This window comes from Protopterus annectens, chromosome 6.part0, assembly GCF_019279795.1.
Source record: "Protopterus annectens isolate FY-2018-M chromosome 6.part0, PAN1.0, whole genome shotgun sequence".
Classification (NCBI taxonomy): domain Eukaryota; kingdom Metazoa; phylum Chordata; order Ceratodontiformes; family Protopteridae; genus Protopterus; species Protopterus annectens.
In genome coordinates, this window is record NC_056737.1 from 1,432,923,084 (window position 1) to 1,432,939,391 (window position 16,308).

Consider the following 16,308-nt stretch of genomic DNA (forward strand, 5'->3'; position numbering starts at 1 on the left):
AGTATGTGGATAAGTAAAGACTGCATATTATTTGAAGATTTTGCAGCACCCAACCAGCAATCCATCTTAGTTCATCAGCAGGCATGGGCAAGAGAGTTAATTCTGAGCATGTTGAAGATATCTCCTTGGAAGTATCTGCAGTGCCAAAGCATCCTAGATGTAAACATCACAGTAAGGCAGAGAGCCTGTGGTGGAAGAGAATGGGGAAATGTCAATCATAATTGAGGAACCATACACCCTGACAGGGAATGTCACTGATGCTCAGTCTATAGGATAAGACCCATGGTCAGGGCATGCAGCTATGAAGTATCTGGAAAGTTTCCTAGAGGCTCTTTTGGACAGGGTTAGAGAGAGATTATTTGATTATTTTATTGAAAAAAAATTTCAGGTAGCACAAACTCAGTTCTAAGATATTGTTTCAGATGTATGTACTCCAAACCTTTAGACTTCACACGGTATTTCCACCTTCTTTTTAAATACCCACAGTAGTAAGATAATGAGTAACTCGTGGGGCTATCATTTCTCATATACCATCTTCTATACAAGTTAGGGTTTTAAAAGTGGAATACAAAGATATTTTTGATTATCATTTAGTAGCACACAAAGTAGTTAGGTACTGTACCAAAGTCCAGCTTACGAAACCAATCCAAAAATATATCAAAAAACGTCGCTGGACACTGCTATTCCTTTAAAACGTTTATTCAGTAACAACAGTCATTCAGTAAAAACAAAAGGATGAGCGCTTTCGGGACTATTCCCTTCCTCAGATAAATTTCACAATGAAACAATGCCCTATTTTAAAAACCATCACAACCAATGAAATTCAATGGAAGACACGCCTATTCTGAAGTGTGGGTCTTATTGGTACAACGTCATTCAATCCTGGTGCATGTGTAGCCATTAATTCAACAATCCATTTCGATTCAGCTAATTCTGTTCTGTGTGTTAAATCCCCCCCCCCCTGTTATTAAGCCTGATGTTAACTATGGCCCTAAACAAAAACCTATGTGTGGGAAATTCTTCTATATGTCTACTAAGTGCGTTGTGAGGATCACCATTTCTTATACTAGACATATGTTGAAATATTCTAGTTTTTAACATTTGATTTGTCTTCCCCACATAAAAACAGGGGCACTGGTTACACTCAGCCAAGTATACCAGATCGGTGGTATAACAGGTTGCCTTTCCTTTTAACATGAATTGCCTACTAGTTACAGGGTGTATAAACATGGAATTTCTATTATTAATATGACCGCAGACTCTGCACCTCCCACAAGGTAGAGTACCTACAGAGGTTGAAATTACTGATCCATTGTTAATGGATCTCTCTTTGCATAGTATATCTTTTAAGTTCTTATTCCTTCTGTACCCAAAACTAGGTCTGTATCCTATAATGTTATTCAAATTCCCATCACTGGTCAAAATGTTCCAGTTATTTTGGACTATACTGCAAATGTCCCCTATGTTACTGCTATATGTAAACATCATCTGTGGTCCCTTTAAAACCATTGCTCTATCTGCAATTCCTGTTTCTGTCATTGCTGTGCGTTTTAACCAGGGTTTATACTTATTACCCCTATAGCTGCTACTATCATTAATTATTTTATTCACTTTCTTGTTCTGATAACCTCTATCTCGCAGGCAACCCTTGAGTGTTATAAGCTCATTTTCATAGTCTTCATCTTCCAAACAAATTCTAGAAATCCTACTGGCCTGCCCCTGTACTATATTGGAATATGTGTATCGTGGATGCATGCTGTCATATGAGAGTAGGGTATTCCTCCAACATTCCTTCTTGAATAACTTAGATTTAAAACCTTCCTCACTTTGTACTATATTCACATCCAAAAAGTCTATACATTCAGTGGAGGCTTTCAAACTAAATCTGAAAAATGTAGTCGTGGAATGTAAATATTCTACAAACCGTTGCAGTGTGTCCAAACACCCATCCCATAAAATAAAAACGTCATCCACGAAATGCACATACATCTTCATGTACTTTTTTCAATAATCACTATTCAAAACATGCACATTCTCCCATTGTGATAATACAAGGTTGGCATAGGTATTGGCACAGGGGGTGCCCATAGCATCCCCCTGTGCCTGTCTAAACATAGAATTATCACCTATGAAAACATTATTTTCCAAAACCAAACTTAACAATGTTTTTACTAATTGTACCTTATCATCTGTTGCCCCTAATTCCAACAAAAGGGTACCTACCATCTCTATACCATAGCTATTGTTTATGACCGTGAATAAATTATTGACATCTAATGTGGCCATCAAAAACTTTTTCTCATTTTGTGCATTATTCTCCACTCTGCCTAACTTTATTAAAAAATCTTCCGTGTCCCTCAATATGTTGTTAATACCATCTACAAAGGGTCTAAGATGATGTTCCAACCATATGGAAATATTTTCAGTCACCCACCCCCTCGCCGAAACTATCGGTCTAAGGGGTGGGTCTTCCAAGGATTTATGTATCTTCGGGAGTGCTTTAAAAATAGGGGTAACAGCTTTTTCCAACCATAAAAATTCAAAGGTTTCATCATTTATTTTCATATCAAAATGCAGTCTTTTTAAACCTAGGTGTACCCTATCAACCGCTTGCTTCACCCCTAAAGGATTGATGCGTACATATGTATCTTCATCTGCAAGCAATTGCTTCAACCTACAATTATACCAACCAGCATCAAGGACAACCACCTCCCCACCCTTGTCAGCTGGTTTTATTATAATCTCCTTATTGTTACTCAAACTTTTCAGAGTTTCCCTCTGTGTTTGGGTCAGATTATAATACTTACTGTTTTTCCTTCCATAAAATAACTCATCAAATCTTGTTCACATCCCCTAATAAACAAATTTAAAGTAGGCGTAAGTGGAGGAACATAAACACTTGGTTTTTTCAAAATCACATTATAGTCATTGTGCATACCATACTCCATTCTTAAAGCTAAATTACATCAAAACAGCATGATATCCATCATGACTTCATTAAAAACACTGCTGTTGCTGGGTATAAACGTTAACCCTTTGTTTAAAATCATTATTTCATCATCATTCAATGCGTATTTAGATAAATTATAAACAATACCATAATCCAAATTATCATCAGTCAGTCCAACATTTTCCTTCTTTTGTCTGCCGCCCAATCCTCGCTTAGGGATCTTTTCCAAGCCCCCTTCTTTTTCAAAGGGGCGGGCAGCATCTCCAAAAAACGTTGCTTCCCTCGCTGCTCTTTCGGTCGTGCTCCTGTAGCTCCTAAAATACTGTCCTCTTGCTGTGATTCTCCCGATGATGTGGCCTTGACTGGAGTCTTCGTCAAGGTCTCAGAAGGGAGTGTGGATGCTGTGATAACCCCTGATACCGTTCGTTCCACATCTCTATCGTGATTTTGTTTCCCTGCATCAAGCAAGGATTCAGTAGGAACACGTGCTGTGTCTGCTGGAACCAAAGAACCCCCAGCACATCTATTTTCTCCGTTCACTACGGGCACCCCTGTCCCTCGTGTATACTGCTCCTCAACAACGCTGGCTCGTCAATTCGATCTAACCTGCTGACGCGTGTTCTCTCTTCTGCGTGTGTTATCATTGGATGGTAAATCATGAAATCTGGGCCAAACGAAGATATTCCCATTCGAGAAATCTTCGTAGTCTCTTCTAATTTTACCCAGTTTTTGTCTCTTTATCCGCTCATCACTGGTTGCAAAGGTAATATACAGCTGGTTGATACGTTCTTTACTCCTATTATCCGTATGATTGCTTTCCAACCTGTGCTGAAGCTCCGCTATTTCTTTCTTGAGTTCTTCTACTTCAGGGGCAAAATGTTCAATTAAAAGCTCCATATATTTGAAGCTAGTGCTCAGATTCAATGATTGCCATTTGGCCAAAAGTTCCGGATATCGGTCACCTTGCGACGGCATGCAGAGAATTCTCATCCCCCTAGGGACAATACCATAGTCTATGCATGCCTCAAAGTGGAAAGTCTGCCATTGCAGACGCTGCAGTTTATTCACTTTATAAGTCAGTTCTCTAACCAAATCATCAAGAGTTTTATCCACCGCCACTGGCACTTGACGTTCTGTAAAGCCATTCCTTTGATATTCAAAACTCAGATTCAAGAGGGGGTTAGCCTTGTCAGTATATACGTTATAACTCCACCTGACAGCCTCACCTCCTAACGTTTGCTGTACAGAGGAGTGATGTGCCTCAGCATTATTCAGTCCTTCCATAGCATGTACAGCACCGACACAACAAAATCAGTAGCACACAAAGTAGTTAGGTACTGTACCAAAGTCCAGCTTACGAAACCAATCCAAAAGTATATCAAAAAACATCGCTGGACACTGCTATTCCTTTAAAACGTTTATTCAGTAACAACAGTCATTCAGTAAAAACAAAAGGATGAGCGCTTTTGGGACTATTCCCTTCCTCAGATAAATTTCACAATGAAACAATGCCCTATTTTAAAAACCATCACAACCAATGAAATTCAATGGAAGACCCACCTATTCTGAAGTGTGGGTCTTATTGGTACAACGTCATTCAATCCTGGTGCATGTGTAGCCATTAATTCAACAATCCATTTCGATTCAGCTAATTCTGTCCTGTGTCTTAAATCCCCCCCCCCCCCCCCGTTATTAAGCCTGATGTTAACTACGGCCCTAAACAAAAACCTATGTGTGGGAAATTCTTCTATATGTCTACTAAGTGTGTTGTGAGGATCACCATTTCTTATACTAGATATATGTTGAAATATACTGATTATCATTTAGTAGACCACAAAGGTCTACAGTGACTTATGGATTCTCAAGTTTCAGACGGTAGGGCTCTCACTGTGGCATTAGCAGTATTGAGCAAGAAGAATTTGGGAAAAAAGAAATTACATGTGAGACAACTGAGTTTCTGGTTTCATTTAATACATGGCTATAATTTTAGAGAAAGAACTAAAGAAGGCACTTTCCTCATAATCATATTCTAGCACTATCAAAGAAGCCCAGCATTTCAGAGGTGGTTTCCCTGGCTTTAAAATTTAGAAATCTGAAAGCATTTGACTCTTCCTTTAGATGGGAAGAGAGACATGTAGATACGTGACTAGGACTTTATGGTGGATAAGAAAAGACCACGGGGTGCAGTGAATGATGAAGAAGGTCAGAGCAGATTTAAAGCATGCTTGGCTTACAGTAATGGGGTATGTGGAGGGCCCTCTTCTCTGTTTATCCATGTGTGTTCTCAATGTGGCAAAGGTCATTCAATTTCCAACTGCTGTTCTGAGGACTCACATAAGTTGTATAAGACCACTCCTTGTTCTTTCTGGGCTTAAGTCAGACTTATGGATCACATGGCATGCTTCATTTCAGGGTCAAAGGGGAAGACCTTCATTTCCATCCCATCAGTGTAGGTGAGCCTCAGACATTTCCAGTAAGAGTAGAGGTCCTGGAAGATGTTTTAGTGGATTACCCCTACACACAGGTTAGGCAGTAGCTGATTACTGGGTTTTCTTTTGGTTTCCCTCTTAAAGTTGGTTCCATTTCTAAGTTTCAGCATTGTTCCAACCTTCTTTTGAGTGCAGGTAAATTGGATGTAGTTACAGAATTTATTAACTCAGAAGTTTCAGCTAGCAGGGCAATAAGTCAATTTCTCTCCTATCACTTTGCACTTTTTCATGTTTCTCCCCTGTGCTTGGTGCCAAAAAAAAATGACTAGTCAGTATAGGATCAGTTATCATCTTTACCTTCCATCAGGATACTCTATGAATGACAACATTAGAAGGCTGACTCACACGTAAAGTATGCTTCCTTGGAAGACATCGTTAACATCATGAATACAATTTCTAACCCCTGGCTTGTAAAGGCCAACACAAAGTAAAACTTTTGACAAGTACCTATTTGACAGGAGGGTTGACATTTTTGGGACATGTGCTTTGAGGGCAGGTTTTATATTAACACAACTATTCCTATGAAGTTTTCCACAGCATACTCTATTTTAAGAAGTTTAGCCTGGTCCTTTATCAGACATGGCAGAAATCAGTTTGAGTTCAGTCAGCAGTCCATTATCTAAATGACTTTTTAATAGTGGGAGAATGAGCTGACATGGCCAGTCAAGGTCTAACAGTTTTTTTTTCACAGCTATGCCAAGAATATGAAGCTACTTTATAAAAAAAAAAAAAAAAAAAAAAAAAAGCAAGGAGGAAGATCCAACAACATCTTTTTTTCTGGGCTTGGAAGTTGACTTGGTCATATCCTCATTCTAGTTACTTTCTGAAAAAGATTGGTTAAGTTACATGAGCAAATTTTATTTTCTTGACAGAAAATTTCAGGATTCAACAGGGCATTCAACTATTGTTTTTTTTTTTTTATTTATTTTTTTTTTGCATCCAGTGTGGTGTCTCCTAGTAGGACGTTTACCCATTCTGTTGTTAATGTCTTTCAAGAAGGCAGGAGGAAACATCACTGGGTGGGAGTTATACATAAAGTCAAAGAGGACTTCCTTATATGGTGTTTTTTTTTGTAACAAATTACAATGGGGTAGAAGTATTGGGTTTCTTCTTCAGAAGTTCATCTGTTTACCGATGCAGCAGGGGCATTTGGCATGTGAGTCTTTCCCAGGATCACTGGTTTTCTTATCCCTTCCTGTTTTTTTTTTTTAGCCTTTCTCAGTTTTGAAATACATCACGTTTTTAGAATTCATGCCAATTTGGGTAGCAACAGGGGGTATGTAGATATATAAGGGGATTACTAATAGAAAAGGGCTTGTGAATCTAAATAAAGGAACTAATGAGAATAATTGCCTAATTATAAAAGAGTTATTTTATTGCATATACCACAAGGAATGAAATTTAATAACCTGCTGTAAACTGTAGGTGCTTTAGAGTATATTCAATTTAGCCAGGGTATAGGCAGGTACAGAGACGTGTGTTCTAGGTGTTTTTATTTATTTCTGATCTAAAGGATTTCTCATCTAAGTAAGTGTGAACAACTGATCCATTTTTAGACATGAAATTATAATGCAGTGTCTCATCAGCTGAGTTGCTGAATTTGTATATAGAAAATATCTCTGAGACCAAATAGGTCTGTTTGGGGAGTAGGGATGGACAATATGTTGTAGAACTCGCCATTTATCTAAAAAAGTCATTAGCTTATAAGCCATTAGTATAGGTGTACATGTGAGCACATGAAGCACTTTTAACCAAGTTACTTAACTGACAGCAATTAATTTCTGAGCTCTGTATGGCAGACTTACAGCAAATGTGGCGACCTTGCTGTAGCATTATACACCTATTCTAACTTCTTTCCTTATTATACTTCTCCACTACCCCCACCTGTTATTCTAATATCGCATTACATTCATTTAATGCATACACTAATAGTCTGTTTTACTGATAATGCTGCATTTTTGTTGTATTACTCATTATGTCACTTTGCTGTCTGTTGTACTTAACCTAGTCCTTAACTGTGCATAATAATTTCATTTATAGCTTATTGTCCTGAGATTATGCAATTTGCAGCTTTATGAGCTGTATACCTGTAACTCAATTTTTTAACAGTAAATCATTATTTTAATTAATTTATTTTGTGTGTTCATCAGATTCAGGTATTATTTTTACATCTGTTTGTTTGGGCACCATTTAACTGAACAATAATGGGCTTCATTGCAATATATGAAAGGGTTCAGTGATTGAGGGATCTATCCTTTATGCTTCCAATTATCCAGACCTAATGTACAAACCTGTCAAGATTTTGACATCATTAAGCAATGCATGGTTGGGCATGATTGTCACCCATGATGGGGACTGCAAGGCTGGAGTCTTAGCCTGTAGCTGTGCACTGCATCACCTGCCATGGGACAAACATACTTGATTGAGCCTTCTGCAGCTTGCATGATGTTCTCTACAATCCCCAGTGCAGTGTAGAACCGATAGTTGGGATCTGCTGTGAAGGAACATGTGCTTGGTAACAATTTCAAATCACTCCATGCCACTGCTTTCACAGTCCCAAGGTATGGAGACTGAAAGGCTGAAAACATAGACCATTTCCAGAAATATTCCCTTTTGTCTGATGGATGTTGATATTGGGTTTGGTATAAATAATTTTGGGAGTGGGAGTGGGGCTTTAAAGCAGAAGAGGGATATTCAGTATTTGTTATTCTCCTGAATTTTCAGTCTTTTTTTGCCATGTCAGGATTTAACATTTGGAATCCTGGCATTTCAATAGGGAGCTACTGCACTTTAAAAAAAGATCCATCACTAATACAAATGTTTATACATGTTGGGAACTTGAATCTGATATCTATCACTGAGGCCTGACTTGAAATATATTTTGTCTTTTTCTAATGACCTTATTGCCCCCTATGATACAGCACCTGTAACTCAGTCAGTCAGTGGACAAAGTTGCAATTATTTACCACTTAGTACTGAGCTGCATAAATCAAAAGCTGGCTACACAAATTACTTCACATTCTCAATGGCTATGACAGCAAACTATGCATATCTTCATATTTACTATTCACCTGATAATGTCTAGATTTGATTCAAGTTCTCTTATTTCCATGTCTCCGAGGTGCTTTTTTATCCCGGGTAACTTATTTTAAGGGAGCTTCAAAATTATGGCCTATGAGAAGTTAATTTTTTAAAAGAATTCCCACACATTATGAGAGGGGTTGAGTTTGAGCAAGTGGTTACCTCTAATCCTTATAAATTTGTTTTTTACCTTCCTTTTTGGAATCATAAATAGGAACCTGTTGGTGGAGCCTGTCACCAGATCTGATCACTTGATCAAATGAGACATGGTCAACCAAACCTGGGGTCTTGGATGCAGAATGCTTGGTGAGTATAACTATATATATATATATATATATATATATATATATATATATATATATATATATATATATATATATATATATTTATATATCTATCAGTTAAAGGCAGTCAGACCTAAACATTGTCACTTTGTCACTTCGTATCTTGGCCTTAAGCATTGTGCAGCTGATCCATCTAGTACCATGAGCCATGGTTTGATGCACAGGCTGAGGAGGACTGCCTGAAGGACTGAGTGAAAATGGTGATGCTCTAATTTTCTACCAGACAGAGGTCTCCAGGAAGGTATTTGAACATTTGCCCATTCAGATCTTATTGATGGCAAATTTCTAGGTGGCAGGAATTCTTTTAAAAGTCTTTAACAAGGAAAAAGTATGGGTTAGCTCCACTATACATTGTTGTCATGTTAGCCCCAATCAGATTTGGAGTCCTTTGAGGCACTCCACAGGGTTGTGTCACTGGCTTTAGGAGTCATGATTTTCCTTGAGCTGGTGTGAGTTTTCTGGAAGTCAGACAGGTGCATGCATTGAGTGCCAGTGATGAAAAGTAATTTCATTAAAGAACACTTTCAGTTATAATGAGCTTGCACTTTTGCCTGCAGTTATATGACCATTGTATATAAGATGGGTTGTATGTTTGCATGAGGGAGGGGGTAACCTGAGCAAAATACTTTGGAGTTCATTGAATGTTTTTCAAGAATTCATTTTTATCCATCCATCCTCTACCCCTTTTTCCCATTTTTTGCACATGAGGTCAGGGTGTTACTTCAAAAGTGGCATACATCTCGAGCCAAGGTTTACACTGCCAGGTGGCTAAAAAAAAATGTATATCATTTTTATTTGCTGAAATTCTTCATACAGAGTCCACATGAAACCTTTTTTCTGTTTCTGAGTATAATGTATTTATTTCTACTATTTGTGTTACATGCACTATTGCACTTGGACTGGAATTTTGTCGAACTAATGTTGCTTTAGATTGTCATGAGTTACCAGATTCAGTCTCATATGAGATTTTCCTCACCTTGCTCAAACATCACATATCTCATATTCAAATTAAGGACGCTCTGATTACTTCTGTATTCAGAAAAGTGGAGTCACATCAGAACAGTCTAAATAAATATAAAATTAAACTGTCTAAAACATTCTTGAAGGTTTTTGAAAAGTCAATGTACCACTGAATGGAATCTTGCTTAAGTGATAATAATATAAATGATCCATTCCAGTCTTGGTTTCAGTCTAGACACAGAACTGTAGTAGCTGGTTCTGTGGTCCTTAATGATTTATAGTAGCTGGTCTTACTTGATCTATTATTGGTATATGATATGGTGGAACATTCCATCCTGTGGGATCATTTTGAGAATTACTGTACATCTCTAGTTTAGCCTTAGACTAGTTTGTGCCCTACTTCTTCAGACAGTTGCAGAGAGAAAAACAACTGATGGATTAATTTGTCTTTTTTTCTCTCTTGTCTGAGCTGTCCTATAGAGTTTTGTACTAGGTCCACTGTTTAAAATATACATGCTTCTTCTGGGAGTTGTCATTCAGTCACGAGGTTTGTAATGCATCTGCTTCACTGATGACATGCAACAACGGATTATTTTCTTTTAAGTTTGCACTGGCTGTTAATTACTTTTTGAAGGCTATTGAATACATCTTTAGTGGCTGACAACTGGTTTAAAATTAACATTACCAAAATGGTGGCTATGGTTATCTAATCCACAGTACTGTTCTAAACCAACCATGTTTCCCAGTATCCTCTGCTGTGAAGACAAACTGCAGTTCAAGTCTAAGAGTTATGACCTGGAATGATTATTGATGACAAGCAGATGCTAAATGACTACACATAATCTGTTGCCAAATCATTCTTTTGGCATTTTGGAAGCATAGCTATCACTGACCACCTTATTCCACTCTCTCAGCTTCTTATTATGGTGCATACCATAGTCTCATCTTCATCTGGATTGCTGTAATGTTATATTATTGGATTTTAAAATATCCCAGGCTCATTTGCATTAGGTTTGTGCAAAATCCTAGATCACAGCTACTGACTGGTGTCTTAAAGTGCTGTTGTATCTCATTAGTTCTTCAGGGACTTTATTGGCTTACAGGTAGGCAGTGCATCATCTATAAATATCTAATCCTGATTTCCTTGCCCCTATATGGCTTGGCAGGATGTGCTGACAACACACCAGGCCACTTGGTCACTCCTTTCTGACTTCCATGGTCTCTTAGTGTAGAATAGTGAGATGTGTTGTACCTTTAAGAACTATTTCCAAGGACTGAACATGCATATAAATAGCAAGCCCATGCTAGCTTCCGTGACATTTTGAGAAGTGCAGCCAGAGTATGAACATATGTATGACAGCTAGTTTGTTTATAAGTTAAAGTTACGTAGCCTCATTTCTTATGTGTTTGTATATAATAAAGCTTCTTGCACAAGGACCCACACTGTTCATCTACTTCATCCTGACTAAACAAGCGACATGATATCAGAACTGGGATTCTAGAGACTGCTTTCCAGTGCTACAAGGTGAAGAGTTAACAGTGAAGATAAACTGAGTGAAACGAATGCAAAAAAGGCCAAAAATGAACTAAAGGTAATGTAAACTTGCACAAATGATTTATTTTATAAAAAAAAGATAAAATGGAGCTTTACAAGGGCATAGAATGCATTATTAAGCAAATGAATAGCATGAAAATGTTTATTAAGTAAACGAAAAGCATAAAAAGTGTATTACTTAAACGAAATATTTGAAATTAAGCTATTTGATAATATGATTATGAGAAAAGCATATAAGGGCCTCAAAATTACCTCAGAATTGCAAAACGAGCATGTTTAAAGTAAAACAAGCATGTTTAGAAATATAACTAGCACAAGAAAGTATAATGGGCATGAAAAGAGATTAAATGAGCAAAACAAATAGAAATAAGGGCAAAAAGGTAATTTTAAGCATAATTAAAGCAAGGCGACTGCATGTTTTTGGCAAATTACTGTGTTTTGACATAAACTACTATTTTGCATTGACTGAAACCCTGAAAAGCATAACTAGAGTTCTCAAAGTGAGTAAGAGTGCTTGCAGTGAATATTTATTACTGTGTATTTATTCTGAAGAGTTTATTGTGTGCAAAGTGCAACTGTTTCATAATGTGCAGTCAAAATACAGCCATTTTGGAAAGTTTCCTGTGCTCGGTGTGTCTATTCACAGAGATATGCCATTATAGAGTGTTTCTTGCATTGCACAGAGTTATTTAGCAAACTACAAGCCATTTTGGGGACAATTTAGTGTGCTGTGTACAGTTTATTCACAAAGTACAGTTACTTCAAAATGTTTCTTACCCTGAGCTTCTTCTGCCCATTTTATTCACACAGTGCAGTTATTTGAAATGTTTCTTAAACTGATGAGAAGTATCTTTCTTACAGTACAGTGATTTTGTAAGTATTTCTGTGCCCGGGAAACTTATTTTGCAAATTTTAATTATTCAGAGGCTTGTGGTGCTATCGGACATAGTTACAAGTTCTGGCATAAATTTTTGGCATATGTATAAGTGTGCATGTTCATGTAGTTACAAGTAGACTTGGGTTGCATTGTGTTTTACTATAACTTGCTGGCATGGCAGATGGATTCTGAAAACCACCACCACTTGTATTTGTTCAGAATATTGCAGAGAACTGGCGAATATTTGAGCAAGAGTACAATATATTCATAAAAGCAGCTTATTCTGACAAAGATGCAAGCACCAGGGCATTCATTTGCTAAACTTGGCTGGGTCAGAGGTAATTGAAAGAGAGCATTCATGTGTATATGCACCAGCAGTATATGAAGGTGAAGGGGAAAATCATCATATTATTGTACAGGCTGAATCAAGGGAAGACCCCGAGTGTTTGAGGTGCAAATTTAGAGAAATGTGGAACCCCCAGACTAATGTTATATTAGATAGACATCTGTTTACACAAGAGATCAAAGCAAGGAAAAACATTTAAGCTTATATTACTGACCTGAGAAACAAAGTTAAAATGTGTAAGTTTGGTGACTTAAAAGATGAGTTAATAAAGGACAGGCTTGTGTGTGGTATTAATAGTGCTGCTGTGAGAAAGATTTTGCTTTGTGACAGTGACAATGCTGAACAAAGTTATTGAGATTTGTCATATCCATGAAGTTGCAAAATGCACACAGATATGTTTGAAAGTGATAAGAGTGTGATTTCCGCAGGTTCCAGAGCAAATTTAGACAGCATGTGGCTAGCAAAAACAGGCCTAAGCACATGAAAGCTACAGCCCCTGTGGGTCCTCCAATGATACTCCAAGGTCGTCTAGCAAGTTCCAAGACTAGCTCAGTGCAGTACAAGGGTGAGTCAGCAAAACCCAAATCAAGCTTTATTGTTAACTGTCGCAGTTGTGGTGGCAACCATGAGTCTAAAAGAGAAAAGTGCTTAGCATTTGATCAGCAATACCACAAGTGTAAAAAATTGAACCATTTTGAAAAGTTTTGCAAATAAGTAAGCCTCACTCTGTTATAAACATGGGTCATTTGAAAAAAGCAAGTTGATCAAGTAGGGTTGCAGTCTACTTTCTATGTGGATGGTGTATCAGTAATTGGTGAAAAGATTGATGCAGTAGATTTACTGGCAAAGAAGGAAGCATTTTGTACTATCCAGATCAATGGTAAAGCCATCAAGTTCAAAGGAGACATTGATTCAATGTGCAATGTTATGCCAGTGGACACTTTTGCTAAGGTGAGAGCTGGTGAACAACTAAATGTGGCCAGTTGTGTGAAACTTGTTGCTTACGGAGGTGAAGAAGTTCAAACTGAAGGCTCAGTAGCGATTTCATATTATGTGGCCAGGAACTCATATAGCTTATTATTCTATGTAGTTTAAAGACCTGTGCAGTCATTACTGGGTCTCAGAGATAGTTTTACAATGAATCTGCATTCTTTTACCAAAGATGTTCATCAAATAAGCACATGTCCCATTTCCAGCTTCACTCACACTATTTTTTAGAGTATGCTGATGTTTTTGATGACAAGTTGGGCAAGCTTCCAGTTATGTACACTATGAAATTAGACCCAGATGTCAGTGCAGTGGTCAGACTGTTGAGAAAAGCTCCAATAGCTATGCAGGACAAAGTCAATAGTTAGTTGGATAATATGGTGCAGCAAAATGTAATTTGTCTAATTACGGAACCCACTGAATGGGTGTTGTCTATGGTAGCAGCTCACGAAAAAGGCTCAGAAGAAATCAGAATATGCATTGACCCAAGAGATTTGAACAAGGCATTAAAAAAACACATCATCCTATGCATACAGTAGAAGAAGTCACAGCTCTAATACTGAATGCCACTGTTGTTTTCTGTTTTGGATGCAAAGAGTTCATTTTGGCAAGTGGTGCTTGATCCCAAATTTTCATTACTGGCTACATTGAATACTCCATTTGGAAGATATAGATTCCTCAGGCTGCCATTTGGAATAAATTCTGCAAATGAAGTCTTTCATCATGCAATGGAGCAAATTTTTTCAGATTATCCTTGTGCCATAATAGTAGATGATTTATTGGTCGAAGGCAATGGTGAAGCAAAGCATGACAGAAATGTTAAGAAAGCTCTAGACAGAGCATGTGACATGAACTTAAAGATCAATCCTTTAAAGTGCAACAACTTCAGACTACCAGAATTTACATGTAGATTGTTTGTTTGTTTACTAGTACTGGCTTGAGACCAGACCCATCTAAGCAAGCAGTCCAAGCTCTACAACATTTTCTTGGTATGGTCAACTATTTAGACAAGTTTATACCAGACTTCAGTGAGTTGACAGAGCTTTGGAAGAGCTAATACATAAAAATATGTTACATGGTCTTGGTTGGAACCGCACCAGAAAGTATTTGAATACCTTAAGCATAACATAGCTACCCCACCTACATTAAGATACTATGATGTCAATAATCTGGTAACTCTTTCCTCTGATGCTTCAAAATTTGGTCTTGCAAAGTTATTCTTCAGGAAGGCAGACCAGTAGCCAAAGCATCTAGAACACTTACCCAAACTGAAATGCAGTATGCACAAATTGAGAAAGAACTTTTGGCAATAGTATTTGCATGTTCCAAGTTTCCTGATTATATCTATGGTCGAGATACTCAGATTAAAAGTGATCATCAGCCTCTAGTTACTATTTTAAAGAAGCCTGTGTATTCAGCTGTAGCAAAGAAGGCAAACTTCTTTATGTGTCAGATACCTTATCCAGATCACCCAGAAATACCACGGAATAACTTGACACAGAGAATTTTGACTTCAATATCATAGAAGTTCATAATTTTTCTACCACAAGACTTGATGAGCTGAGAGATCATACAAAGACTGATCCAATTTTGCAAAAGCTCAACCACTATACTAATGTTGCATGGCCGTCAAAGCAATCTAGTGTACCATCTGAAGTGCAACCTTATTTTCCTTACAGAAATGAGATGTTGATGGAAGATGGCATTATTTTCAAAGGTCCTAAAATGTTGTTTCTACTTCCTTACAAAAAGAGTGCTTTCAGACTTTGCATCATGGTCACCCAGATTCTGAAGCTACCAAAATAAGGGTGATGGGACTAGTATTTTGGCCTTTTCTAGCAAAGGATATTGATAAAGTACTTTCTTTATGTTCAGTATGCAATAGCACTAAACTGCATTTGCAAAAAGAACCACTTCAGCTAAGTCAAGGTCCTGAACTGGACTCGCAACGCTGTGCTCTTTTATTTTTCAAGGTCCTGAACTACCTTGGTGAACAGTAGCCACTGATATATTTGAGTGGAACAGTCAACATTACTTAGTATTGTTAGACTCTTATTCAAACTGATTTGAGATTGATTTATTACCTAACCTTGCATCCACTACTATTATTACTAAGCTGACATGGCATTTCTCAGAACATGGAAGTCCACAAAAGCTTATCTCTGACAATGGTACCCAAATTCCCAGTCAGTTGTTTCAGAAATTTGCAAGAGAATGGGACTTTGTACATGTTACTAGTAGTACAGAATATGCAAATGTACTAGCTGAACATGCAGTGCAGAGTGAAAAGCAATTACTAGAGAAGTCAAAGTGTGACAATACTGATGTCTTTTTGAATTTACTCAATCTCAGAAACATACCCTGTGACAATATACTTGGCCCCCCTGCTCAGAGACTTCTATCTATCTTCCATCTATCTACTGTATTTGTGTTTCTTCCTACTTTATTGCCTTATTTTGCTTTTGCCTCTACTCAGTTGTGTTTATTCTGCTGCATTTATTACTGCTTGGTAGTAGCCTGATTAAATTGTAACTGTTATTCTAAGTCTTTTGGTTATTTCACTTGTACTTCAGATCAGTTGTTTTACATTAAGAAGGTTTGTGGTCTGCACTGTTGAGGCAGGACAGGTAGCTTACATCCTTCTAAGTTGGGAATTGCTGATTGAAGGCTCAGTGTCTGTTATTCTAAAAGTGTATTAGTTCTGGTTTAAGCACTTATA